Here is a 26554-nt window from a genome sequence, read left to right as displayed (position 1 = left end):
AATTAAAAGGTCAACTGTATCTCAATAAAACTAAGGGGAAAAAATCTACCTTCCTAGAAGGAAAAAGGCTGCTTAGACTTACAAAGATACAGGTAAGTGGTAAAATGTGAAAGTAAATTTTATATTATCAAATAAATAAAAACCTGCTACTAACAACAAAATTAATTTCTATTCCCCCTCCCCTCCAAAAAAACCCCAGTATAAACAGTACATCATCCTCAAGTTTGCAGTCTGACCACTCAGAATTAAGCCTGGTGATAATAAATCATTACTATTCCCAGCCTATGTGGGCAGGTAATGGCTGAGGGGTGATGCAGTCCCCACTATGTAATTATAATGTAGCGGGAAGTTGCTTGTTCTGCCTTACTGCCTCCTCCCATCCACAGAAAAGGAAACAACTGACTTCAAGAGAGGGAAGCTAGAATGGAGGCTATGTCCTCAAACATTAACCAAGAGAGACTATACAGAAATGGTTTCTCTCCTTGCTCCCATAAAAAGAAACAACACCCTTTCTAAATAAGTTTGTCAAAGAAAACACAGGGGGAGGCCAGAATTTGGCATTTTTTTCTTTAATTTTCCATCTCATTTTTTCTGAGTGGAGAAAATCTCAATGCTTACCTCAACACCAAAGGATTTTTTTTTCCCTTTCTACACCACAGAGCCAAAACCCCCTGGTGTGTACAGTGGTTGGAATTATGTGACCTGAAACTTGAATGAGGAATGTCACACAAGATAAAAAGAGGCATGAGGGGGTGCAGAATGGAAGAGAGGTGTGACTCTGGCAACAATTCATCTCTGAAGTCCAAAAAGTTTTTCCTTCAGAGAAAATGCCAGTCCCACTGGAAAGCGAGAAATTATAGAGTGTCAGCTACTGTCAGGTATGCTTCTTTTTGTCATTGTAGAGAAAAACAGGCAGGTGGCAGGCTTCCTGCTCATGCTTCTGCATGAGGTGGTCCAACTGTGCACACAGACACATGCAAAAAGACAGCTCTGCAGCCTGAAAAGATACTGGACACAGAAAGCTCATGGTGTTTGCCAGAGGTCTTAAGGGGATCTTCTATCTCATTCCATAGTAATGCCCTTTTTGTTGACAAAAGTAAATTGATGATAGTCAAGAGGGAAGCATTTGGTGGAAAAATTCTGTTGACCCTTCTCAGATTGAATTTGACCACAGAACAGGATACCAGCAGTTGCAGAAATGATAGATTATTGTAATGACTGCCAGAATGGCCTTTTGGCATGTTTAAATGGCAATAAATTTCACCAGGAAGAAGGCAATTTTACTACTTTAGAGCAGTAAGGAAACACGGTGTTTAAGGTGTAAATAAATCGTGGGTCATTAACAGCAAGCATATTCTGTCCATGGTGCAATTCTCAATCAGTGGCTATTCATATTTAATTCAATTACGTGGATTTACTTAGCCAATTATGCTTTTTCGTTCCAGGTCACAGACTTCTCAGGCTGACAATTTTGCTCTTTTCCTGTCTCCCTTATGTCCATAAACACAGCCCTACTTTCTCCCTCATTTTTCCTTCCACAGGTACATAAATACGATCAGGGTAGCTCAATAATGCTAACTCACTGAATAGGCTACTGAGATGATTAAATTAAAGACTGATCTGCCTTGTGGTCTTTTCCTTGGCTCCAAAATCCCCTCCGTCCCTCGCTCATTAATCTGGCTCGGTCCTTCACTGAACTCTGCCATTAAAGGAGGAGGCGGGAGGGAGAGGTGTGCAATGAAGTTTGACATTTCCTCAAAAATGATTGTATTAAAACCCACTTACATTTATAGCTCCATCTCATTTGAGAATGTTAATAAGTTGCAATTTCATCAAGAGAAAGGTATTGGGATCTAATCAAGTCAAAGGCTTGCTCACATTGGTATGGATCATGCTTCTGAAGCATCACTTTAAAAGGTCATTTTTAAATACAGCTTAGGTGATAATTAACAAAGTTCATTAATAACAATATGCTTGTGAACTACTTAAAACATTCGGGCTCCATCTGTATTATCAGTTTGAAGCCAAATTCAGCTCACTTCAAGCCTGCATCGGCTCTGATCACAGGAGCAAAATTCTGGAGACACACTCGAAATCAGTCCGGTCAATACCGCACTCCCGAGAACGAAATTAGGGTTGAAATTGGGTTGGTCAAACAAGAACAATGCCTCCAAAAGTCTAGATCTCTTTTTATACTAAGCACAGCGTGGACTGTCCTTTCTCAACATGACTGAAAGGATTGTCCGGGTGATTAGTCCCAAACCTCACTATTCCATCTAAACTCAGGCACCTAGGTTTATTTCTGCTGGCTTTGTGTTTCCTGGAATGTTTACTAAGACCACATTGGAAAGCTTTTCTGCTCCTATAATTTTGTAAACTGCCAGGAACATACCAGTAGCCCCAACCACCTTTATGCCAAAAACACCATTTTGTTTATCTCAGATTAACCCTAGGCGTAGGGAAACTCTGGGCAGTTTACGTGCAACATGGGGGATACAGGATGCTCACCACGTTGAATTACTGACCATCCCAGAATACCTGCAATTGGCTTCCCAAGTAGAGATGGAGGAGAAAAAACAAGAAGATATTAAAAAAGGAAAGCCACCAGCTGGGGAGTTTATAGCCACAGAAAAGAACCATTAATGTAGAGGTTAGAATTTTAAAAATGATTTGTTAAATCACCTTCTTTTACACATGAGGAAGTAGAAAACTCAAAGTCTGAGTGGCTTTCTCAAGGCCAACAGGGTTTGGTGACAAAACAGAAATAGAACAAGGACTTCTGACTCCTAATGCTGACTCCAGTGAACAATATGTAGGAAGAACAAGCTACTGAAAGCACCACCAAGCTGCAGCACGATCAGCAGACCTAAGAAGCAGCTACAATCCAGGGCCGCAGGACCCTGAGAAAACCTGCAGGTGTCCTCACGTCACCCCTTGGCACAGGGTTCTGTGCTCACAATTCCTGAAAACAAAGGTCTAGTGTGTTTGGGTTGCAGGGGTGGGAATGCAGAGTTTTCCAAGTCTACATGTCGTTTCCAAGGCCCAGGCTCATTTTTGTCATGATTGCTAGAGAGATAAAAAGGAAACCAGGGAGAGCAGGATATTTTTAGACTACAGGACAAGGTTATCTGGCTCTGACTGAGATAAATGTGAAGGGTCAGAACCTTGCCAGTTTTCACTGCAGTAAGTCGAGTTGACCACATGTGAGGAAGACGGAATTTTTATAGAAGTTGTCGACATTTAAAAGCACATAGTCACGTGCAGTGATAAGTCAAGCCTCCCGTGTTTTTAATGGACTTGTCTCCCAGCCTCACTTCGCCAGCTGATGATAGCCTTATCTCCTAGTGCTCAGTTAACACTCCAGCTAGATCTACCCCCAGTCAGGCAGACCAAGGGGAAGTCGGCCTATGCTCCCTTTGTTTACCATCTCTGACTAAGCTAATTGTAGGTTCGTGAAAATGTCCCTGCATGAGAGTAATCATGACCACAGGGAAGGTAATGATGTTGACGACGACGATGATGATGATGATGCTGATGCTAGCATATGAGGTGGATACAGACAGCTTTCTCTACTTACTGACGGGTGCTAAACTATTAAAGCAAATAGCCTGAGATAAGATGTAAATGAAGGAACCTGAGTCAATAAATGACTGTTTACTTCACATCATGAATAAATATGGTAGCCCTACGAACAAAAAAAATTCATTTTCTCTCTGTTTGATTTCTACTTGGTTGGCTTTATGATTTGCTTATTTTGTCAGGTTGATCAGGTACAATTAGTATGTCTTTCTAACAATGATTAATAAGTCTTCAGGTCAACAAAGGGCAATTAGATGTGGGGTACATTATACCAATACAGTATAAAGGAGACTTATTATTTGATCCTGTGCTGTTAGTCATATGCATGGTGTCAAAGACTCCATCTACACCACAGCAATGAGGGAGAAAAAGCCATTCATTCGAGTGTAGGTAAGAGACCCTTTAGTTTACTGCCAGCACAATGCTCCTGAAAAGGGGATGTTTTGAATTGGCTTTGTGAAGATAACATCTACTGAGCAATTAACACAATACAGACACCGTGTCACATGTTTTATGTGCATTTTTATTTAATTCTTACATTACACCTGTATGATAGGTTTGCAAAAACTGCTTCTTGCTCATCCATACCCATTCTCCCTTTTGTCTTCAGCAATAGAACACTAATTTTATTCATGGTGACAATATTGGTAGCTAAAAAAGACATTTTCAGCTTCCTTTATAACTAGGAATTGCCATGGGAATAATTTCTAACCAGTAAGTTTCATGAAGAAGAGTTATTTGGGATTCAGAGATAGTTTCTTAAAGATAGTTATCATCGCCTTTTGCCCTTATTCCATTTTTTCCTTCCTTCTGTCTGAAAAACAGATGTAATGGCTAAGCTCCAGTAGCCATCCTGGACCATGCATTAGGACATTAGAAGAGGAAGACAAAAGGAGCCTCAGTAGTTCTAATGAGATCTCTTACAAGGAGAGAAATAAAGATCCATCTCTTTTAGGCTACTGATCTTTTGGATTTTCTATTATATGTAGCCCAAACTAATGCTAGTATAAGAGGTAAAGGTTCTTATCAGGTCCATTATAGAGATTAGGAAATTGAGGCTCATAGTGGCAGAGCTGGAATTTGAGCCAAGGTTGTCTGACTCTGGAGCCTCTATTCTTTTCTTTTTTTTTAATTTTTTTTAATGTTTATTTATTTTTGAGACAGAGAGAGACAGAGCATGAACAGGGGAGGGTCAGAGAGAGAGGGAGACACAGAATCGGAAGCAGGCTCCAGGCTCCGAGCTGTCAGCACAGAGCCTGACACAGGGCTCAAACTCATGGACCGTGAGATCATGACCTGAGCCGAAGTCGGACGCTCAACCGACTGAGCCACCCAGGCACCCCTGGAGCCTCTTATTCTTAATGCAGTTTATTACTTATTAAGAGCAAATTGAACTGGCAGCCTCCTGCCCTTACTCCTCACACTCTTCACTAGAGCTATCTAGGATTTGTTTCAGCCCTTCAAATCAAACAGACCCTGCTCTATTTTGCTTTAGACATATACATATATTATTTCCTTTGAATGGTAAGTACTTCTCCCTGTTCTTAGCTGGATAACACATACTTGGCATTTAGAACTTGATTTAGACATCACTTCCTGTGAAAAAACTCCCCTGATCCCTCTAGTTTGGTTATGGTTTCCTCCAATATGCCACCAGAGTTCTCTCATTACTCAGCACTTATCATTCAGCATTAACTCCCAATAGACTATGGGGAATGCACTGTGTCTTCCCTTGTTATCTTGTTTACTACCAGATGGAACAGCGCCTGGTGCCCATACAGAGCCAGGAACAGCACTTGCTCCTACCAGCCAGACAAAAAAAAAAAAAAAAAAAAAAGACCTTATCATTCATAGGGTGTTAGGCATGTTAGGCAGAGTACTCAGAAAGGTCTTGTCTCAGTAGTGAGGAATAATTAGCCCTGGACTAGACACGGCTCTGGTCCTACAAACAAATCTTGAAAACAAGACCCAAATATATCTTAACTGTGTCCCAGAACAAAGCTCAACAGTATTTTTCTATCTGGCACCCTATCAAACAATACCAGGAATGCAAAAAAGCACAGAAATATGATGTATATTGATACAACAAAAAATGATGTCATAATTATGTATTCTCTCTATAATAAGAGAAAAAAATAAGTTAACTAAAACTGACCCAGATGTTAAAATTAACAGGTAAGGTCATTAAAACAGTTTTTATAATTATCCAAAATTTAAGCAGAGACCTGAAAGGTTTTTTTTTATTTTTTTTAACGTTTATTTATTATTGAGAGACAGAGAGACATAGAGCATGAGCAGGGGATGGGTAGAGAGGGGGGAGACACAGAATCTGAAAGCAGGCTACAGGCTCTGAGCTGTCAGCAGAGTCCGATGCGGGGCTCGAACTCACAAACTGCCAGATCATGACCTGAGCTGGAAGTCAGTTGCCCAACCGAGCCACCCAGGGGCCCCAGGAAGTTGTTTTTTTTTTAAGATCCAAATTCAGCCTCTAGAGGTTTATGAAAACTATAGTGTGTAAGATGAGAAATACACTTGATGGGATTAGTGATAGATTACCTATCACAAAAGGATATATTAGTGAAGTTAAAGACATAGGAATATTAACTATCCAAAAGAAAACACCAAAAGAAAAGGCATTTTTTTAGTGAAAAGATTATCCATGAACTTGAATAATCTCAAGCAGCCTAATATATGTGTCCTTGGAGGCCCAATGGAAAGGGAAGAGGATAGAAAAAAATTGAAGAAATAATGGCAAATATTTTTTTCCAAATTTTATAAAACCTATAAATCCACAGATCCAAGAACCGCAAAGAACCACAAGCCTAAGAAACTTGAAGAAAACTCTACTAAGGCATATCATAATCAAATTGCTCAAGACCAGTCATAAAGAGAAACTTCAAAAGCACCCAGAGGGGGGGAAAAAGTCACTTCCCATTCAGAGGAAAAGAAATAAGAAAGATGGTGATTCTTATAGAAAAATCATGCAAACAGGAAGACACCAGTATCTTTACAGTATTGGAAGGAAAAAAAAAATCAACCTAGAATTCTATACCAGCAAAAATATGTTTTAAAAATGAAAGTCAAACAAATACATGTTCACATATACAAAAGCTGAAAGAATTATTAGCAGACTCACACTAAAAAAAAAAAAAAAGATGCTAAAGAAATTCCTTCAGACAGAAAAGAAAACGATAGCCACTGATAATATGGATCTGCATAAAAGAATAAAGAACATCAGAAATGGTAAATATAGGTGTAAATATGTGACTTTTTTCTTATGCTATAAATATCCTTAGAGGGTAACTGTTTAAACAAAATATAAAAAACAGTGTAATGTGCGGTTTTTACAAAGTAAAACTTCTGACAACAATAGAATAAAGGTAGGAAGGGGGAAAATGGAAGTAAGGTTCTTACACTATACATTAGGTGGTATAATATCACTTGAAGGTGGAAGGTGGTAAGTTAAATATGTATGTTGTAAATGCTAAAGCAAGTATTAAAATAACAAACCAAAGAATTATACCTAATAAACCAAAAGAAAGGAGATAAAACATAATCTTTAAAAAAATGCTTAAGCCAAAATAAATCAGAAAGAGAGAGGGGGAAAAGCAAACAAAGCATAAGACAAACAGAAAATAAAAGGTGAAATGACAGACTTAAACCTGATATCACTAATCACGTAAAATGTAAATGGTCTAAACACTGCAGAGATTATCAAACTGCATTAAAAAGAGGAGACTAATTACATGCTGCTACAAGAAACATACTTTAAAGGTAAAGAAACAAATAGGTTAAAAGAAAAAAAATGGAAAAAGATATTCCACGCTTAAGCTAAGCCCCCCAAAAAAGTGAGAGTGACTATATTAATATCATACAAAGCAGACTTCAGAACAAAAACTATTAGCAGGATTAAGAAGGTTATTCATGGGGCACCTGGGTGGCTCAGTCAGTTGGGCATCAAACTTTGGCTCAGGTCATGATCTCACAGTTCATTAGTTTGAGCCCCACTTCAGGCTCTGTGCTGACAGCTCAGAGCCTGGAGCCTGCTTCTGTGTCTCCCTCTCTCTCTCTGACACTCCGCCCCCCCCCCTTGCACTCTGTCTCTCTCTCTCTCAAAAATAATAAACATTAAAAATTTTTGAAAAAAATGATAAAGGTCAAGTCATGAAGAGGACACAGCAATCCTAAATGCTTATGCGCCTAATAACATAGCCTCTAAAAACATGAACCAAAAACTGTTGGAACTACAAGGACAAACGGACAAATCCACAATTATAGATGGAGATGTCAAATACCCTTATTTTAATAATTGATAAAACAAGTTTACAGAAAAATCAGTGAGGATCTAGAACACCTGAATATTATCAACCAATTTGACCTAATTGACAATTATAAAACAATCCCCTCAACAACAAATACTCATTTTGCCAAGGGTTCATAGAACATTTTCCAAGGTGAAGACAGCAATGGAGGAATTTAAAAGAGCACAAGGAAACTTCTAGTCATGATGGATATGTTCACTATCTTGATTATAGTGATAGTTTCATGGGTGCATACATTTCTCAAATTATAACTTTTAAATATGTGCAGTTAATCATTTGTCATATCTCAAAGAGGTCACTCAAAAAATATATATGCATGGATGTACATATACACACATATACAAACACACAAACACATATATATACAAATACATACACACACACACACATATATAGCATTATTCTTTTCTAAATTTTTTTTAATGTTTATTTTTGAGAGAGAAAGAGAGTGTGAGCGGGGGAGGGGCAGAGAGAGAGGGAGACACAGAATCCAAAGCAGTCTCCAGGCTCTGAGCTGTCAGCACAGAGCCCAACTAGGGGCTCAAACTCACAGACTGCAAGATCATTCATGACCTGAGCCAAAGTCAGAGGCTTAACTGACTGATCCATACAGGTGCCCCAGTAGTGTTCCTTTCCGACTTGATTGATCTTTTCTGGGTTGATTCTAAGGTAACAGGTAAGATTAACCTGTATACCTCTAAAATGACCAGTGTATGGAATTCTCTATCCTAGACTCCATGAGCAATCACTTGAACCATTTTCTCACTAACATCCCCTATAAAATTTTGCCATATAATTTACGTGACAAATATCCAACAGTAGATTAGTTCTATAATCTCCCATCTTCGGTCTAGATTTATACTCAGGCAGCAGAGTATATGGTGAAAATCACTGCTTGTGTGCACAGGTGTCCGATACCTGGTTTTCAGTCTTCAGCTGATCCTCAATCTTCATGACAATGCTCTACTTCCATTTTATTTCTCTTTCCACCTGGAATGCTTACCTGGTAAACTTTTAAGAAGACATACACATTATCTCTACCAAGAAGCTTTCTCTGATCCCCTCTCAAGTCACAGGAGTTAATCCATCCAAGCTCTATGCTACTTCTGTACCTATTATGTTTGTTTTCTTCCCTATCCTCCTGGAAAGTTAGGACAAAGTCTTATAGTACTTGGCACATTGTAGGTGTTCAATAAATGATTGTTAAATTGAGTTAAAGTGACTATTTTAGCCACTGCCACACCAAAAGGTTTTGGAGAAATCAGGGACTAGAAAGTGAGACACTAAATATTCATGATGTTGACTCCAACTTTCTGTGTGGCTGTACTTAATAGGCATAATTTTGAAATCTGAATGAATAATTCCTAGGAGCCTTTAGTAAAGAGTACAGTATATCCAGCAGAGATAAGTTCTTCCTCCAACTTAAAAATAAAAAATAAAGTATAGAAATGTCCTTTCTTTCAAAAAATTTAACAAGATCCTTAAAAAATACTTTAAAAATTCATTAATTATATAAAAGTTTCCCCTATCCTCCTCATCTCATACTACCCTGTCCCAATGTGGTTTATTGGGTTTGGGTTTTTAGAAAGAAAGAAAATAGCCTTATACAAGTCAATGATAGCATTCTTTTGGTGACTTGTTGGAGTGTCTCATCAGCTAGAGTGTCTTATGTCTCTTTCTGGTAGTACAGTGGGTCCCTGGAGACAAGAGGTTCTTATTCAAACCCACACTGCTCAGTAGTGTAGGGGCTAAGAGCACTGGCTTTGGAGATGGGTTGCCTAAGCCTTTTGGGGGAGGTTGCCTAGGCTTAAGTCCCAGGACTACCATGTGATGCTGTGTGACCTTGCATAAGTTAATTAACCTCTCTATACCTCAGCTGCATGATAAGCAGTCAGTGGGTGTTAACTGTCATAATAAGCACTTAGTAAACACATATTAATATGAGTGGCAGTCCTACAGTAAGAGAAAATATACTATAAGCTATAGTTTTAGGAGCCTAATAAGAAGTAGGTCCTATATAGTTTGGGTAGATTTTCCTACCCAAAAAAATATTTCACGACTCCTATACTTCCACCATAAAAAAATTATTTTGAGTTAAACTGAACTCTCTCCCTGAGTTGTCTTCTATTAGGGGTAACATCATCATCATCACCATCATCATTTTAATCATTATTACTATGTTATGTCAATTTGTCTTCACAACTATCCTGTGATCTCAGGACTCTTTTATTTCCATTGGACAGGTAAGGAAATGGGACACAAGAAGAAACTTTGCCCAAGGACACAAAGCAATACTGTGGTGGAGCTAGGAGCCAGGAATTCTGACCTCTGTCCCGATACCTAGAGGCACCATGTCTATTAGTCATTCATTGATGAAGTAAATATTTATTGTCTTCCACGTCCCAGAATCCACGTCAGGCTCCAGACATAAGGGCACTGAACACTAGGCAGCAGGCAGAGTGTACCCCAAAAAGCACAGAAAAGAAGCATAAGAGGGAGGTGGCTGGGAAGTGTGAGCTACTTAGGGAAATGAAGGAATACAGTTCTATCTTTGGTTATCTCAGGTTTCTTAATGGTCAAACTTAGAATTTCCCGTAAGATCCGGCTTCTGCTTTAGCCATGTGTCCCGTGTTTTCAGTGTAGCATCTGGAGGCTGTCTGCCCAACTAAAGGTTGGTTCCATCACTTACAACCTATGGCAAGTGTCTGGTCTAAGCTCTCTGGGATCTCACCTCTAAATCAGGGATGTAAACCCTCACAACCTACCTCACTGAACTGAACTGTTGGGAGAATTAAATAAATGAGTCCATGCAGGTAGAGCACCAAAACTTCTCTTTTTAACTTGAACAACTTTTTCCAGAAAATTTGGTTCTGACAGCCCATTTGGTTAATAATTTGGAAGTCTTTCACCCAACCAGGTTAATTTAAACTTCAAAGAAAAGAATTTCCTATTGCTTTCTCCTTGAGAAAAGGAGGTAATGTGCTGTTCCCAAAAGACTTCTAAAAAGACAGTTAAAAATGTTTGAGCAGGGGATGATCCTTTTGAAAAAAGAAGCTTCAGGTCCCTGTGATCTAAACCCATCCTCAGGTCAAATACTCCCCCCTCCCCCCGCAGCTATTTGGAATTACAGTAATAGTTATCTTTGGTTGACTGACCCAACGAGCAAAGAGCTATGAGCACATTCATTTAAAATTAAAAGGAAAAAAAATCCTGAAATCCCTACCGAAATACTGGTTCTGAAAGACTTCTTAAACTCAAAATCAAGCTCAATTAAATTTCACATCTACTTCCATTCCATCTCAGCCCCAAACTTTTGCTTTATTCATTTATTATTTATATTAATAATTATTTTTATATTCACTATTTTTATTTATATTTATTGTTTATTTATAGCTCACTCATCATGCAATATTCATCAGGCTATAACACGGGTTTTGATGGAAAGGTGGACTCCTGTTTCATTTACCTTTGTAAATATTTCAAATGGGTAGCCAAAATGCACAATTCCTCCATTTTTACATAAGCTCCTTGACGTGTTGGGTTATGAAGTGCTACAAATTCTTTGCTATGGGTTCCAAAAGAAGTGCTTATTAGAAGTTCCCCAAATGTCTCTCCATTTAAGAAGATACTCATACATAGAGATTATTTCACTCATTATACTCCAACCAGGAACAGGCCTCTCCAAGCAAACTAGAGGGTGCATGTTAGAAAAACTGAGTCACAGACCAAGCAGAGGAGTTAACTGCCATGCCAATTTGGAAAATTTAGTTTGTATTTATCTCTATGTTGACATTAAATCTGGTTTAATAGTATACTCAATCCAAGTATTATACAGGACCACTATAGAGATGGAAAATTCCAGTCACTTGAAGAACCAATGATTACTGAACATTATTTACATTACATTTTATAATTTAATGAAAATTATGTTTGTGCATTTGTCTCCACTCATAGAATGTGAATTTCTTTAACACAGAGAATATGCATAGGTGTTTATGAATGAGTCTGGCAGCTAATCAAAGATCTAGTCACTAACAGTAGGATTTTTTATTTTATTTTACAGAGAGAGAGCCCAAGTGGGGGAAGGGCAGAGGGATGGAGGGGGAGAGAGAGAGAGAGAGAGAGAGAGGGGATCTTAAACAGGCTCCATGCTCAGCACAAAACCCGACATGGGGCTCCATCCAACAACCCTGGGATCATGACCTGAGCCAAAATCAAGAGTCAGACACTCAACCAACTGAGCCACCCAGGAGCCCCAGTAGGATTATAATGTATGAAAACACTTTGTTAGTGAATCAGAACCATACAAAAGTTTGTTCGACTCAAAACTACCTATAAAGAACCAATCCATCCTTCAATTACAAGTACCTTAACACTCTCCACTTGAACATTCTATAATAACAATGTCAGTGGCAATTAAATGAGAACTTACTGAGTAAGGCCTGTTGCAAATGCATTATATTTTCATAAATATATTGGCATTTAAACTTCACAATGTCCCTATGAAACAGATTTTGCCTATTTTTACATAAAGAAACTGCATTTTGCTTTGTAAGTTTTACTCTTTTTACTAAGACATTTGTTGTTCTAAATAAACAATACAAAGACACCACAAGATTTCAAACAGTTCATGTAAGTTATGTATACCCTTTCCCCTTGTTCCCTGGGGAAATTATAAAATTGTACTCTTGGAGCACCCAGGTGGCTCAGTCAGTTAAGCATCCAGCTCTTGGTTTCGGCTCAGGTCATGATCTCACGGTTCTTGTGATAGAGCCCCATCAAACCCCGTGTTGGGTTTTGCACTGACAGTGCAGAGCCTGCTTGGGAATCTCTCTCTTCCTCTCTCTCTGCCCCTCCCCAGCTTGTGCACACACTCGCTCTCTCTCAAAATAAATAAATAAACATTAAAAAATAATAATAAAATAGTACTCTTATTTCAGGAGCAGCATCTATTCGAGGTAAGCACTTCCACACTGCATTTTGGTTTTGGTCCATGCACAATAAGGAATTATTTTATTTTTACTATAAATGCTGTGTCTCTTTAGCAGGTCTCTTGTTTAACTCTCTCCTTGACCCTCTTTGACTTTTTCATTAGGGAACAGGCAAGTAAATGGGAAAAAGTCAAACCCAACATTTATCCTTTTCAGATATTTTTCTGCTGAGTTTCACATTGGTCTCAGACATTTGTTGAACTATTTGGAACATACCTGGCTCACTGCACACCACAAAAGTTCATCTGAGTTGGCATATTCAGTAATTACAATTGTACAGTGTGCTATTCTAAATGTAATTCCATTTATTTAAAACCACCTGTATGGAATTTAACTAGAAGCTTAAGAAAGAAGATTTAATGACTATATACTCATGATTATTCTGGATAACCAGTATCTAGCACAGTACCTGACACAGGTAGGCACTCAGTAAATATGTTTTTAATAAATGAATATTCTATTACCCCTGATCTAAATATTCCCTGCCAACTCTGTCTTCCCTTATACCACTAATAAGAACAAATTCCAATCACAGTCCTATTACGTAGCCCTTAAATTAGCACGTGTGTACAACAACCAGAAAGGATGTCATTGCTTAAAAGGATAAAAGGAGCCTGGCCAGCCAGACACACCACTTGAACATTCTCCGGATCACAAACAGCTTATCCTTTGGGATGAGAAGAGAGAAAAGAGATTAGGAAATGTATTCTCGATTTCATGGACAGTGATCCAGTACTTTTTTGACCACAAATCCCTGAGGACAAGTATTAATTAAAAAGATCATTGCAGAAGAGCTTTCAGAAGAGGACATTAAAACTAACTATAGCTATAGGGAGCAAACATTTTCAACTCTTTCATATTATTTGACCCAAAGGACTTTTTCCTTCTTTGTAACAATTGTCTATAAACTTCCAAAGAAACCAAGAGATGATGCTAAAAAACAAGATGGAATATATAATTTTGTTTTGCACTTATCTCTAGCATTGTGTCTTAGAGTCAGTATTTCAAACTACTGGTATTTAAATAAATTGTGGGCATGGTTGTATTTCCCTCAAGCTGTCACTTCTTAATAATTGGCCCTGTTTATTGAAAGCTAAAAATGAAGTAGAAAAGGAAGAATTATTTTATTTGCAAAGCACCCACTAACTATGGTAGGCTGTGTCCCAAGTAAAATACTTCAGAGTTGATTTCATTGTTAAGTTAGGAAAAAAAAAAAAACCCATGTATACCTATAAACACTGATTTATTCTCTCTGATGACAAAAGCTAAATTAGTCTAAAAATTATGAGTATTGCATTTGTAAGTACTCCTGTGTTACAACTACCCCCACCTCTTTAATCAATTTGCCATTCCAAAGTAAAAAATGATTTAGGAAAAGCTGTCAAAAAGAAGAGAAAGAAAATCTAATCTGGGTAAGTTATTAAGAAAACTGGTTCTTTGAGTCTTTAACATTTAAACTGTCCTTGGAGATTCAGAAATGAAGGTATGAGAGGGCAGGGGGCAGAGGCTAGAAAGAGGGGCTGGATGCCACCACGAGCACCATCTAGCCCTACGGCAAAGGGAGAGGGAGAAGAATGGGGCAGGGAAGTTACCGGCAAGGGATAAAGAGAAAAAGCAACAGAGACAGGTGGCCAAAAGAACAAGTCTGAGGCATGGGCATGAATAAGGGAAAAGACAAAGGGGAAAATGAAAAGTGGAGGAAAAGAAAAAAAGAAGTAGAGAAGGGGTCACGGAGAAAGAGAGGGAGAACAGAGGGTGCCCGCAGGGAGGAATGAAAAGGAGAGACACCCAGAGAGACAGAACAGCTCCTCCATCATCAGTGTTGCCTTCTTCATCTTCGTCTCTGTTTTTTTCAGATGGCACACTGACAGAAGATTAATTCAAGTCAGCTGCTGAAAATAATTATTGCATTATGGGAGCAGTAATCATTATTTAGAACATGATTAAATATGTCTGCACCTATTGACTCTGCCTATGATTTATGTATTTGTTTAGTCAATAGTCTAATGTAAATGATGTAATTAATTATAGATGGTGGTGTCAGGTCATTGGTGAAAACAATCTGAGGAGAACAAGGGCTCTGTTTTTTTCATGACAGATGCAGAGAGGGGGGGTGGGCTGAGTTGAGGGAATTCCAGGGGAACTTTTTCACGTGTGAATGGCGGCTTGGATCTCAATTTGCATGTTGTCTTTCTCTTGTTCAGCCTTCGTTTAGAAATTGAAATAACTTGTTAAGCAAAGGGGAAGGGAGCACATGATTGCCAAGAGGACGCCTGGGACTTGGGCGGGTGAGGAGGTAAAGAGCCAGCTGCTCCCTAACACAGGGGAGCGTGGCACCATCATTTACCGCTTCATAAAATTAAATGTTTTCCAAATTAAATCAGTAGGCAGTGTGCAGGAGGCCTACTATCTCTAATAACAATTTTTCAATCAATATTACCTTGCCGTCTGAAATCTGAGCCGAGAAAGTTAGCATGGGTTGGGGAGGGCACCCTGGGGGAGGGCAAGGAGAGGAGGTGGAAACAAGGTTTGAGTACTGAGGCTTTCAATCAAACCAAAGGTTTAAAAAATATAGATATATATGCATGGTGGATTCGCCATCACTGTGAGTCTATTCCCCGTAGATTTTTCTCTTAACTGATAATTCGGTCAGTCACATTCCTCAGAGGGAGGTCACAGGTCACCCCAGCCCCTGTCAGGCCTCAGAGAAACCATTTCCATTTTAATGCCACAGCTATAATCTATCAAAGATGTGATGTACAAGATACAATGAATTTAAGTGGTCTTCATATATCACTGAGCTTTCATGCCTTCACCTGGGTAATAGTCTGAATTACTCTCCCTACCTCACAATCTGTCACCCCCAGTAAAATAACTGCCATGCTGGTGTTAATGGCAGATTTGTCCAAATTGGGGCCACAGTAGCCAAAGTCATTCTGCATCATAAACTTTAGCATTCAGTGCTTACCCTGGAAAGGGCCCCGTAGCTTAAAATTCTTCTGTAAATAATTCTGCAGACAGGCTCCGCTCATGTTTTTATTTATAAGCGCTAAAATAAATCTAGCTGGGGCTGCACACAGCCTGCCTTCTCCATTTCCCTCTATCTAGTCCTCCAGTCCTCTCTCTCTCTCAAGCCCATCTAATCTGACCTGTCACTTTTCCCCGAAAGGTGTCTAATAGACACGGGTCTCTTCCTTAGACAATAAACACAGCAGAGTTCAGAAGACTCAGCTCATAGTTAGTGACCTTCTCTGCAACTCAACCGTTAACCCTTCTTATTTTACCACTGAGTAGTAAAAGTCCTCTAATTTTACCACTAAGGAGTAAAAGTTGTTGACACATATATCTCCCCCCTAAACTATCCCTGGCTGTGAGACTAGTGCACTGCAAACCTCCAGAGGTAGGGGCTCATGCATCACCTGATTCGAGTAGGTTCATGCATCCCTCTCTGTTTCTATTTGTTTCACCAGTTCCATGGTCTATCATCACCACCATCCAATCCACTATTTTACTTGTGACTTTCAAATCAAGGGGTCAAGAGCTGGGTTTGGACCCACTGTCTGAGTTCCAGATGTTATCTATCCTAACCTGGAAAAGATCTGCCATCCCACCAAGGGATCCAAATGATAGAAGAGACTCAACAGTGATTGATCATTTGGATCAAATCCCTTGGATCAGACGAAGAAAGACAAAGAAAGATTAGGACAGTTGGATACATGAACTCCTCTCACCAAAGCTCCTGAAAAAACATCTTATGATGGTGCACCGCCTATGTCTGAGAAAGTCAAAATACTTACACAATATTGAGAGCAGACCTTGGTTTCTATGCATCAGTCTAGCATAAGAATAGACTCTAAATGAAATCCCATAATACACTGCAGAATTTCCAGGAAAGAGGCGGTTTTATTTTATTCATAGGTCACCTAGTACTAGAGCCACTCAGTGCTTATAATTCATAACCACAGATAAATGTATGAAGGCTGTTAGTTTTCGAGAAGACTCTCTGCTTCTATGTCACTTAATGGCCTTTCTGTACCTTATTCTCCATATGTGAAAATTGGGACCATTAAGACTCATAGACATTTTACCTCTCAAGGCTATGAAAAGGATTAATGAAGTTAGGTTTATAAAATGTCTTGGGCCACTCACTCTTCCCAAAGGCTATAGATTTCTAGAAATGGAGGCAAAGCTGTCTAGAAAGCTGATGGCTTGGTTAAAAGGCCAAAAACAAAGTCAATAGAATTGAAATTATTTAGGAAAGGTTCAGACAGAACATGGAGCAGCAATTACTCCTTCAGGTTTCAGAACGATTGTATTTAGCAACAACAAAAGAGTCTGGCCCTCCTGTTTCTGATAGCACTTTCATTAAGGTAAACAGTGTATTATTCATGCTGAGGGTTTCTCCAGCAGGCTCTGTTTGCTTCCACTTTATCTGAGCTTCTTTGCAGTGAATTGTAAACTCAGGAGATGTAAATTAGAAATATGCTCCCAGCCAGTCAGAATCAATGAAAGCCCTTTCCTTCAACTAGAAAGAAATTGTAGTAAAATGACGTTGAAGGAAAAAATGTTCTATCAGTGTTCTTGAACCCACCCTGGAGCAGACTTTATTGGGACTCTCCTCTGGTCCATTCACCAAGTATGTTTTTATGCACATATCATATAAACACATACTGTAAAAAGATGGCCTCACTCCTACAGTCACATCTCAACAGGCCTTTGAAGAGAGAGAGCACATCCCACAAGCATCAATATCCCAGTGAAATCACTTTTTTGTAACTCTGCACACTTCTTTGCCTGAAAGATTCTTTAAATTGTTAACAGATATAAAAAAAAATCATTTAACCTGATTCTCCTCTAGAATTTGCACTAAGAATTCCAAAGAATCCCAAAAAGCTTTCCTTAAAAAGATATACCCCGATTTTACCAAGTAATTAACTTCACTTCCTTAACATGGAAAGAACTGAACAAAGAGTTAGCAAATTGTATAGCCCAATATATAGAAAATCATCCTAGATTCTCAAAGAACGTAGTGAAAATGTCCATCTAGGAAGCACCTGTCCATCTCCCCTCCTCCCCCAACCGAACACTGAAAGGACAAGGTTTAAAAAGATAATGAGGTATGTGCTGATAACACTCAGATTTTCTAAAGTTGTTGCTTTTCCTGTGGGAAAATACTACCTTGTAAATCAGGACGGAAGCAAGGTTTCACTGACCCCACATGTGTACACTTTAGTAGTTTACAAAGCTCATCTGAGGCATTCAGGGTCAGATCAGCAAAAACCCTGCCACTCTTTATCTCCCAAAAAGTTTTCAGCCAGAAAGCCAGAGCTCTGCACTAGTTCTGAACACATGGATAACCCCCTTAGATCAGTGCTTCTGAAACCTCAATGTGTCTAAAAATAAGGCTGCCAGATAAAAGGATGCTCATTTGAATTTCAGATCAACAATAGTTTTTTAGTACAAATATGTTCCAAAAATTGCATGGGATATACTTATCCTTTAAAATGTTGTTTGTCTGAAATTCAAATTTGACTGAGGATCCTGGGGTTTTCGTTTGCTTGTTTTTTGTGTTTTGTTTTGTTTGCTAAATATAGCAATCCTAGAAACAAGAATTATCTGGATGTTTACAATGTAGATTCTCAGTCCCCAAACTACATAGATTTGGATTTGATAGTTCTATCACAGTGTCAGGAAATCTGACTTTTTAAGTAAATACTATGGATGATTCCAGTGCAGGCAGACTTGAAAACCACTCTTTGAGAAACATGTCTTAAATGGTGGAATGTTCCCTGATATACCTTCGTGTATCAGTTGCAAAATGTTTTGAATTTAAAGGTCCTAGTTATTATAACTTTGCCACAGGAAGTCTAATATGTTGGTCCCCTTTCTGAAATCCCAAAAGATAGATAGAGTCCTTGATCTCCCAGAGGGGATAAGCACAAACAATACGAATTTCTGTCAAGGGATAAATGGAGCCTATTACCTCTTACTGGTAATTTTCCTTTTTCACATATAGAATAAACTGATTTCTGTTGCTGTATTTCTTTTGCAACTTGGGTATTATTTACAATAAATTGAATCCTTTCCATGCTTGACATATTACACTGATCTATGACTTTGCTTTCATTTTGTCCTGTTAACTAGAAACCCACTTCATCATGAAATATGTTCCTCACACTTTCCTCCATAGTGAGTAAAAACATTGATAAAGCATCATAAATTGTAGGTCATTTCTCAAATGCTTCCTGTTACAGTGAGGATTGGGAGAAGGAAAAGTAAGTACTGATCAATGGCCACTTGATAAAATTTATGCTGAATGTATGGACAGAAAAGCAATGGATGTATTAGAAGCTGCATTATAAGATGCTTGCTTCAACATCCAGACTTCATTCTTTACTCCATAATGCCAAAGGCAATTCAGCCTCCCTCTCTCTAGCAAACCACCCCCTGCCCCCAAAATAAATTAATTCATGAAAACTTCTAACAGCGAGTTTTGCCTAAATCAACTAGATAACTGAAAAGGAAGTAATATGCCAAGCTACCAGGATAGCTACCCCGTCTCCCCCTTTATTCTGTGTAAATCTTGGGTACATATTGTTTGGACCAGAGATTTGAAAATAACACTGACCCTAGAACACACAATATCTCCAGTGTAATGAGATATACCAATTCACTGTGTGCCAATAAATCCACCAGACGTTTTACTGGTGTCATCTCAGGCTGGATTTTACAGGAAAATTTTAATTTTTTAAAATATTTTATTTATTTTTGAGAGAGTGCACACACATGTGGGGGAGGGGCAGAGGGAGAGGGGGGGAGAGAGAGAGAGAGAGAGAGAGAGAGAGAGAGAGAGAGAGAGAGAGAGAATTCTAAGCAGGCTCCCCACTGCCAGTGCAGAGCCCAACAAACTCGGGCTCAATCCCAGGAACTGTGGGATCACGACCTGAGCTGAATTTAAGAGCTAAACACTCAACCGACTGAGCTACCCAGGCGCCCCAAGGATGATGTCTTTTAAAACCTATTTCAGCTACATTGTTTCCCAGTACTTTTTAAGCCCTAAGTAGAGCATTAAATATCTGAGATCCTTGAATATCCCAAGTAAATGATGCCTTACTTTGCTGTAGTACAATATCCAATTTATCAACCTTTCCCTCCCTGGAAGCTGTGCCTTAGTAAAATTAAAATGTTCTTTATGAGTAAATTCAGTTATGAAAATAAGCACTCACCAATATGCCCCAGTATTACAATGGCACAGAGTACTGAGTCCTAAACCCTGCAATGTTTAGGGTGGCATATGCCTTAGCACAAGAGGCTAATTATTCCTCTGCCAAATCTCCTCAGCCACATATTGAGGAAAATGAACCTGCCTCTCAGGATTGGTATGAAGAATAGCTTATAAAAATGAGTGCGAAACCCTTTGCAAATACCAAATGCCATATGAATGCTAAGTAATAATAAAGATCTGTATGAATGCAGTGAAACAGCCCAACTTCCAGGTGCTTTTTCAAACTGGACACCAACCATTTAAGATTCATCCATCATTCACCTTCAGGCATCCCTTTCTTTATGAAAAAATAAAATGGGCTGTCTGCATTGCAAGGAAATGGAAAAATTGAATTTCAAAGCATATAAGCCCCCCATATCTTGACCATTCAAAGTAATGAGTTATGTTATTTAGTTAATGAAGATAATGCTCATGAAGTAATAAAGGGGAAAAAATACCAATTCCCATCATTATTCTGCTCAGAGGGCGCAAGATTCTAGCTGGTAGATTTTGGAAACGTCATAAAGATACATGGCACATAGTATCACAGGAATAGTCATTGTGCCTATTCTTAACTCCCCCCAAGAAGCCTCAAGCACTGCCAATGTGTGGGAAGAGAGGGAGAAGCAGAAATACAGTGTTCATAAACAACATAACAATGATGATTGTCATTCTGCAGTCCCTTGAAACAAGAAGGATAGAGAAAGAAAGAAAGAAAGAAAGAAAGAAAGAAAGAAAGAAAGAAAGAAAGAAAGAGAGAGTGTGAGAGAGGGAAGGAAGGAAGGAAGGAAGGAAGGAAGGAAGGAAGGAAGGAAGGAAGGAAGGAGAGAGGGAGGAAGGGAGGAAGGAAGGAAGGAAGGAAGGAAGGAAGGAAGGAAGGAAGGAAGGAACTCTTCTCCAGCAAATCGTTTCATCCAAAGACATGATTGATTTACTAACACTTGATTTGACAAGTTGTAGTCACTCCTTACATTATTTTTTCCCCTTTGTGTTCATTTGGGGAGCAAAGATTTATTGCCTCTCCTGAAAAGGACCACGGATGCACTAGAAATAAGAATTAATAGGTTTTTGTTTCCCATTGCCCATCTTTATAGAAAAAAATTATTTGACTAGATTCTTAATTATTTTTGGTCCCAAAATACAGTGAATCTTTCTCTATAATACTGAATAAAATTTGGAGATAGAAGCAAACAGTAGTCATGTTGTAGGGCAATGGGAGATGATACATTTAAAAGTCAAATCCTCTCCCTATGTGAAATTTCCTTTCCACACTGTCAATAGCCCCTGTCACTGGATTGTCCTCCTCTTTAAATGTAGTGTGCATAAGTCTGCCACACATATGAGCCATATTGTATACGGGTTTGCACTGAAGGTACACTAAGAAAAAATTAAGATTTCATTAATAAAATGCCAAGCAATTATTGTTCAATAAAACAAAGAGAAAGAACAGGCTTGATCTTAGCCTGCACAGATACGAAGTATCTAATAAAGTCCTCTATGAAACAAAAATTAAGCCAGAAGAGCCAGGGACTCTGCCCATAGACGTTTATTCCTGGGTGCCAAAGAAAATAGTGTGTGTTTCCTCCCTGTTCGTAGATAAGTCTAAAGAGAAACAGGTAACGTTTCTTCAACATGCAGTACATGAAACTAATTTTTATGACTACTATTATGTTTTATCACTGGTAGAATAGGTACAACCACCTGATATATGCATATTATATGCACATACGTTCTTTTAAAGCAATCCTGCCTCTGGTTGTCAAAACAGCAGAAAGCTTCTCAGCATTTCCATTATAAAAGCTGATTTTCAGGGATTTATAACTAAACTAAAGATTTCCTTGAAGGTGAAGCAAGAATCACCAGGTCTCAGCTCAAAGCAAAATTTTGCTTTCAGTTTTCTGGGAAGTTTGGTTTGGTCATTATCAAGTTGTGGAAATGCAAAAATAAATAAGTCAAAGCTTACAGGGATCTGGCTTTTTTTGCCTTTTCTAAAAACCCTCGTGGACCTTTCAAATAGCTTGGTTATCTGAAATGACATTTAGTCCAAAATATGGATTTCTTTCTTAAAATGGCTGCAACTTTGACATTTAAAGATTGGTTATTACACATGCATAGAAGCTGCTTCTCCAAAAGATACTTGGCAGTACTGAGCAATATTGTATGTATCGTGCATACTTAATGCCCACTTTCCAAATGACCTCCTCCTATTGCTGGGAGGAGGAAACAGCTCTTAACAGGAATGACAAATATATTACCAATTTGATTACTGTTTTATTATATTGTACTCATTAAAGACTGCTTGAAGAGTAGCATAGATTAGGCAAAAATTACTGAATTTCATGCATGATTCTAAAAGTAATTATTTACTTCCAAAGTAATATTAAATGGAAACCTTAAATATCTTGCCACTGAAGGCTTTTGGAAAACTACAACAGTGGCTCTTTACAGGGTCCAGGGACATAAAAGACAATAAGTAAGATCGGGATAATGTTTAATAAACATTCAAAGAATGAACCATTGTAGTTTTACTCAAAGAGGACATTACATTCCACATGCTCTGCAATGTATTTGAAAATATATAGATTTCAATGAAATCTAAATAGTCTCATTTTTAAAAATAAAATTTAATTCATTCTGACTCTCACTTGCATGGTATTTCTTTCCCTTAATTAAAATACTTACATAACACTGGGAGAAATGGCGTGATCAAGGGGTGCCTGGGTATCTCAGTTGGTTAAGCATCTGACTCTTGACTTTAGCTCAGGTCATGATCTTGCAGTTTGCTGAGATGGAGCCTTGCATCAGGCTATGCACTGACAGCAGAGCATGCTTAGGATTCTCTCTCTCCCTCTCCACTCTCTTCCTCTCTCTCTCTACCCCTTCCCTTCTCTCTTTCTCTCTCTCAAATAAATAAACAAGCAAAAAAAAATATTTTAAAAAGTGATCAAAAAGCTTTTGCAAAGTCATTTGAATACCATCTCCATGACAAATCTAAATCTTTTCTGAATTTACAAAGTATTTAAAAGAATTTTCATTTGAATATCATTGACACACAATGCTACATTAGTTTCAGGTGTATAGTATAGTGATTCAACTCTATACATCATGCTATTACTATGCTTACCATAGCATAGGTGCCATTTTAGACAAATTCTTTTGAAACAAAGACATTACTAGTCAAGACTCAGGAACAAGGCTAGCCTAAGAGCTATGGTTTGACCATAACTAATGAAACTGGTTTGGTTTGTGAGTTTATTCTTTTTTCCTGTGACCCTTAAGCCCAAGCTGAAAGCAACACACACACACAAAAAGGAGTATGGAAAAATATTTTTTAGAATGGAAGCATGATGGGAATGTATGACTATTTTCAACTCATGAAGCAAATATTACATGCCTACTGCAGGCCAAATTCTGTGCTCAGTGCTAGGATCAAAAAACACTGGTCATCTTCTCAAACTTTTTATGGCCTACAATCAATAAATTTTTATTCTTTTAAGTTAATATTTAAACATAACCATATGCATGTTAGCCTATAACATGTACTCATGAAACTACAAAATGTAGACAAGAGACATTTCAGTTCTTGTTTTTGTTCAACAAAGTTAGTGAGTCTTTGGGAGGGTTTGAATAAAGGGAGAAAGGTGGCTGCAGCATCAGTCAATAACCTGTCAATAACCTGTTTTCTCGGCTATCTGAACTCCTTGGGGGGAAAAAAAATACATCAAGTAAGAATCTGTTCAACTGCTTGACCATAGCATAATGGATAAAAATGGTATATAATCCTGAAGAATTTTCTAGTTACAATGTATGTTCACATACTTTTCCCCTTTCCATCTTCACATTATGTCTGAGATAGGGAGGGTGTGTATTATCATTATTTTGTAGAAAAGAAACTGAAGTTTGGAGGCTAACCACACAGGAAGTGACAACTCCGGGACTGGTCAGGAGTATAGAGACAGTAAGAAACAATAATAATGGGGCCTAAATGCAAATCATTCTGAAGTTTGGATTGTCAACAAATCTTTTTACCTTCCAACAAATTTATGTTTTTGTTTCTTCCATTCGGTAGCTGAGGCTGTTATTCACCTGCCACAATTAAGTCAGCCAAAACATACTGCAGTCAATATTTCTGATGATCTTAGATACTGGTTGAGAAGTAATCAGTTTAACTTCACAGTAAGACGGCTTGGGCATTACAACATTGCTGGCATCTGACTTTTTCTGCCATCAAAGTAAATTAAAACCAAGATATTTGCTGTTGAGGTAAAGAGGGTGTTTGAGTGCTTGAATCACCCAGAGAAGCTATTTATAGGTGTAAAAACTGTTTAAAACATGTCTAATCTCCATGTTACTCAGCCTGTGTACATCATCACTGAATTGTGCAGCAGGATAGAACTGAAGAAATAAATAATTGCAGTAAATTAAAATAAAGAAAATGGTCCATTTACCTCTGCCTTTTCTTGATTCTGCTCTTTAATCTGTAAGAACAGAGGCAGATCACTTATCTCTCTAGAAAGGACACATGGCTGCATTATATATATTTAACATACAGAAACAGAGTGAACACAGATATACAAAGAGTGTGGATTATAGTAAAGTATGTAGAGCATTGAAAAGAACAAAAGACTTACAGTCAAATTCTGGACTCTAGACCTCCATCCAACACTTGCTGGATGACCTTGATCAAATCACCTCTCAGCCTTAGTTTCCCTCTAGAAGAAAATAAAACGTGAATAATGATAGCATCCTGCCAGATCATGAGCAAAACAAAGTGAAAGCGCTTTGTAAACTATGCAAAGGACTGTACACATGTGAGGTATCATTTTTAAAGTATTTTTATTATTATTTTCATGATCACAAGGGATTCTTTTTAAATGTAGGTTTTTAAATGCCTGAGAAAATGGGGCAGTCACAGAACCATGACTTTAAACAAACTTTATTTGGGCGCATGACTGACTGGCAATTGTGTGCAATCATTTTAGCTGTCACAGGCCCAGAGAAATGTGGGAGAGCTCTTCCATGAAATGTTTATATTTCATAAACAAAATGATGTGCTTAACAGTCAGAGCGATGGGAGGGTTCCGGCTAATGCATTTTCCAATGTGTGAGGCAGATTATTAATGCGCTCCAGTAGCTGTTAATTTCAGTTTGCCGGAATGATTTATGGGGAGGTAAAGGAGAGAGACATAATCTAATTGAGATCAGAATCACTGTTCTAGCAGCAAGGCACCAGCATGGGCCCTTGGCACAGCAGAATGATTAATATCTAATAAGCAAATAATCCGTTAAATTATTATAAACATTACTTTTGACAACTCTTTTGTTGGCAAATGAAAGAGGGAAAAAAAAGAAACAAAGAAACAAAAGATCTAAAAATCACCACTTTCTCTGATACTGTAAAGGCAGATTTTGTCAGAACATGGGTGATGGATATCACGACGGATTTGAGTGTTATCAATTTTAAGCACCCTGGGGAGAGATTTTTACCATAACATGAATAACAACTGAACACCCAAAGCAAGATCACTTTTCAGAAACAAAAATAAGTAACACCAGTTCTTAAAGTGTGGTTCCTCTTACACACTTATCATTAGCCTCTAGTAAGTATGCCAGTCCCTTGTCACTATGAAGGTAATCATATGTAGAGCCTAAAAAAGAGAGGTAAACATCCCCTATCACATCAGTTCCTTTTATTTTTTTTTCTAATATTTCTTTTTTTTTAATTTAGTGAAATGTACACAACATAAAATTTACCATCTCAACCATTTTTAAGTGTACAATTCAGTGGCATTAAGTACATTTATATTGTTGTGCAACCATTTCTGTCATTCATTTCCAGAACTTTTTCATTCTTCAAAACTGAAAGTCTATACCCACTGAACAACTCCTCATTCCCCTTCTACCCCCATCTCCAGGAAAGCACAATTTTACTTTTGTCTCCATCTACTTTTGACCTCTAGGGAATTCATATTAGTCTAATCATTCAATATTTTTCCTTTTTAGATAGCATGATGGCTCATCCATGTTGTTCCATGTGTCAGAATTTCCCTCCTTTTTAAGGCTTAATAGTATTCCATTGTATGCATATACCATATTTTGATTATCCATTCTTTGTTGATGGACAGTTAGGTCATTTTCACCTTTTGGCTACCATGAATAATGCTGCTATAAAGATGGGTATATACAAATATCTATTTAAATCCTTGTTTTCAATTCTTTTTTTTTCAGCTTTATAGGGGTATAATTGACAAATCTGAAAGATGTTTAAAGTGTACAATGTGATTATTTAATATACATATACATTGTGAAAGGATTCCCCTCATCAAGTTAATTAACACATCAATCACTCCACATAGTTATTACCCTTTTTTGGCAGTGGAGATTGGGAGGGATAACAT

The 26554-nt window shown here is 38.1% G+C and overlaps 1 long non-coding RNA gene across 1 annotated transcript in view; it reads right to left on the bottom strand.

The window, feature by feature from the left end:
• LOC122237712 overlaps positions 1-24867 on the bottom strand; it is a 103826-nt gene extending 78959 nt beyond the window's left edge. The window contains exons 1-2 of the long non-coding RNA XR_006216322.1: positions 24788-24867; positions 24605-24634 (exon numbers count right to left, since the gene is read on the bottom strand). This is a non-coding gene — a long non-coding RNA (uncharacterized LOC122237712). The remainder of the gene's footprint in view (positions 1-24604; positions 24635-24787) is intronic.
• Between the last annotated feature and the right edge of the window lie 1687 nt (positions 24868-26554).

This window comes from Panthera tigris, chromosome B1 (assembly GCF_018350195.1).
Source record: "Panthera tigris isolate Pti1 chromosome B1, P.tigris_Pti1_mat1.1, whole genome shotgun sequence".
NCBI classification, from domain to species: Eukaryota; Metazoa; Chordata; class Mammalia; order Carnivora; family Felidae; genus Panthera; species Panthera tigris.
Note: the sequence above shows the minus strand (reverse complement) of the source record. Positions and strands in the feature narration are given on the sequence as shown.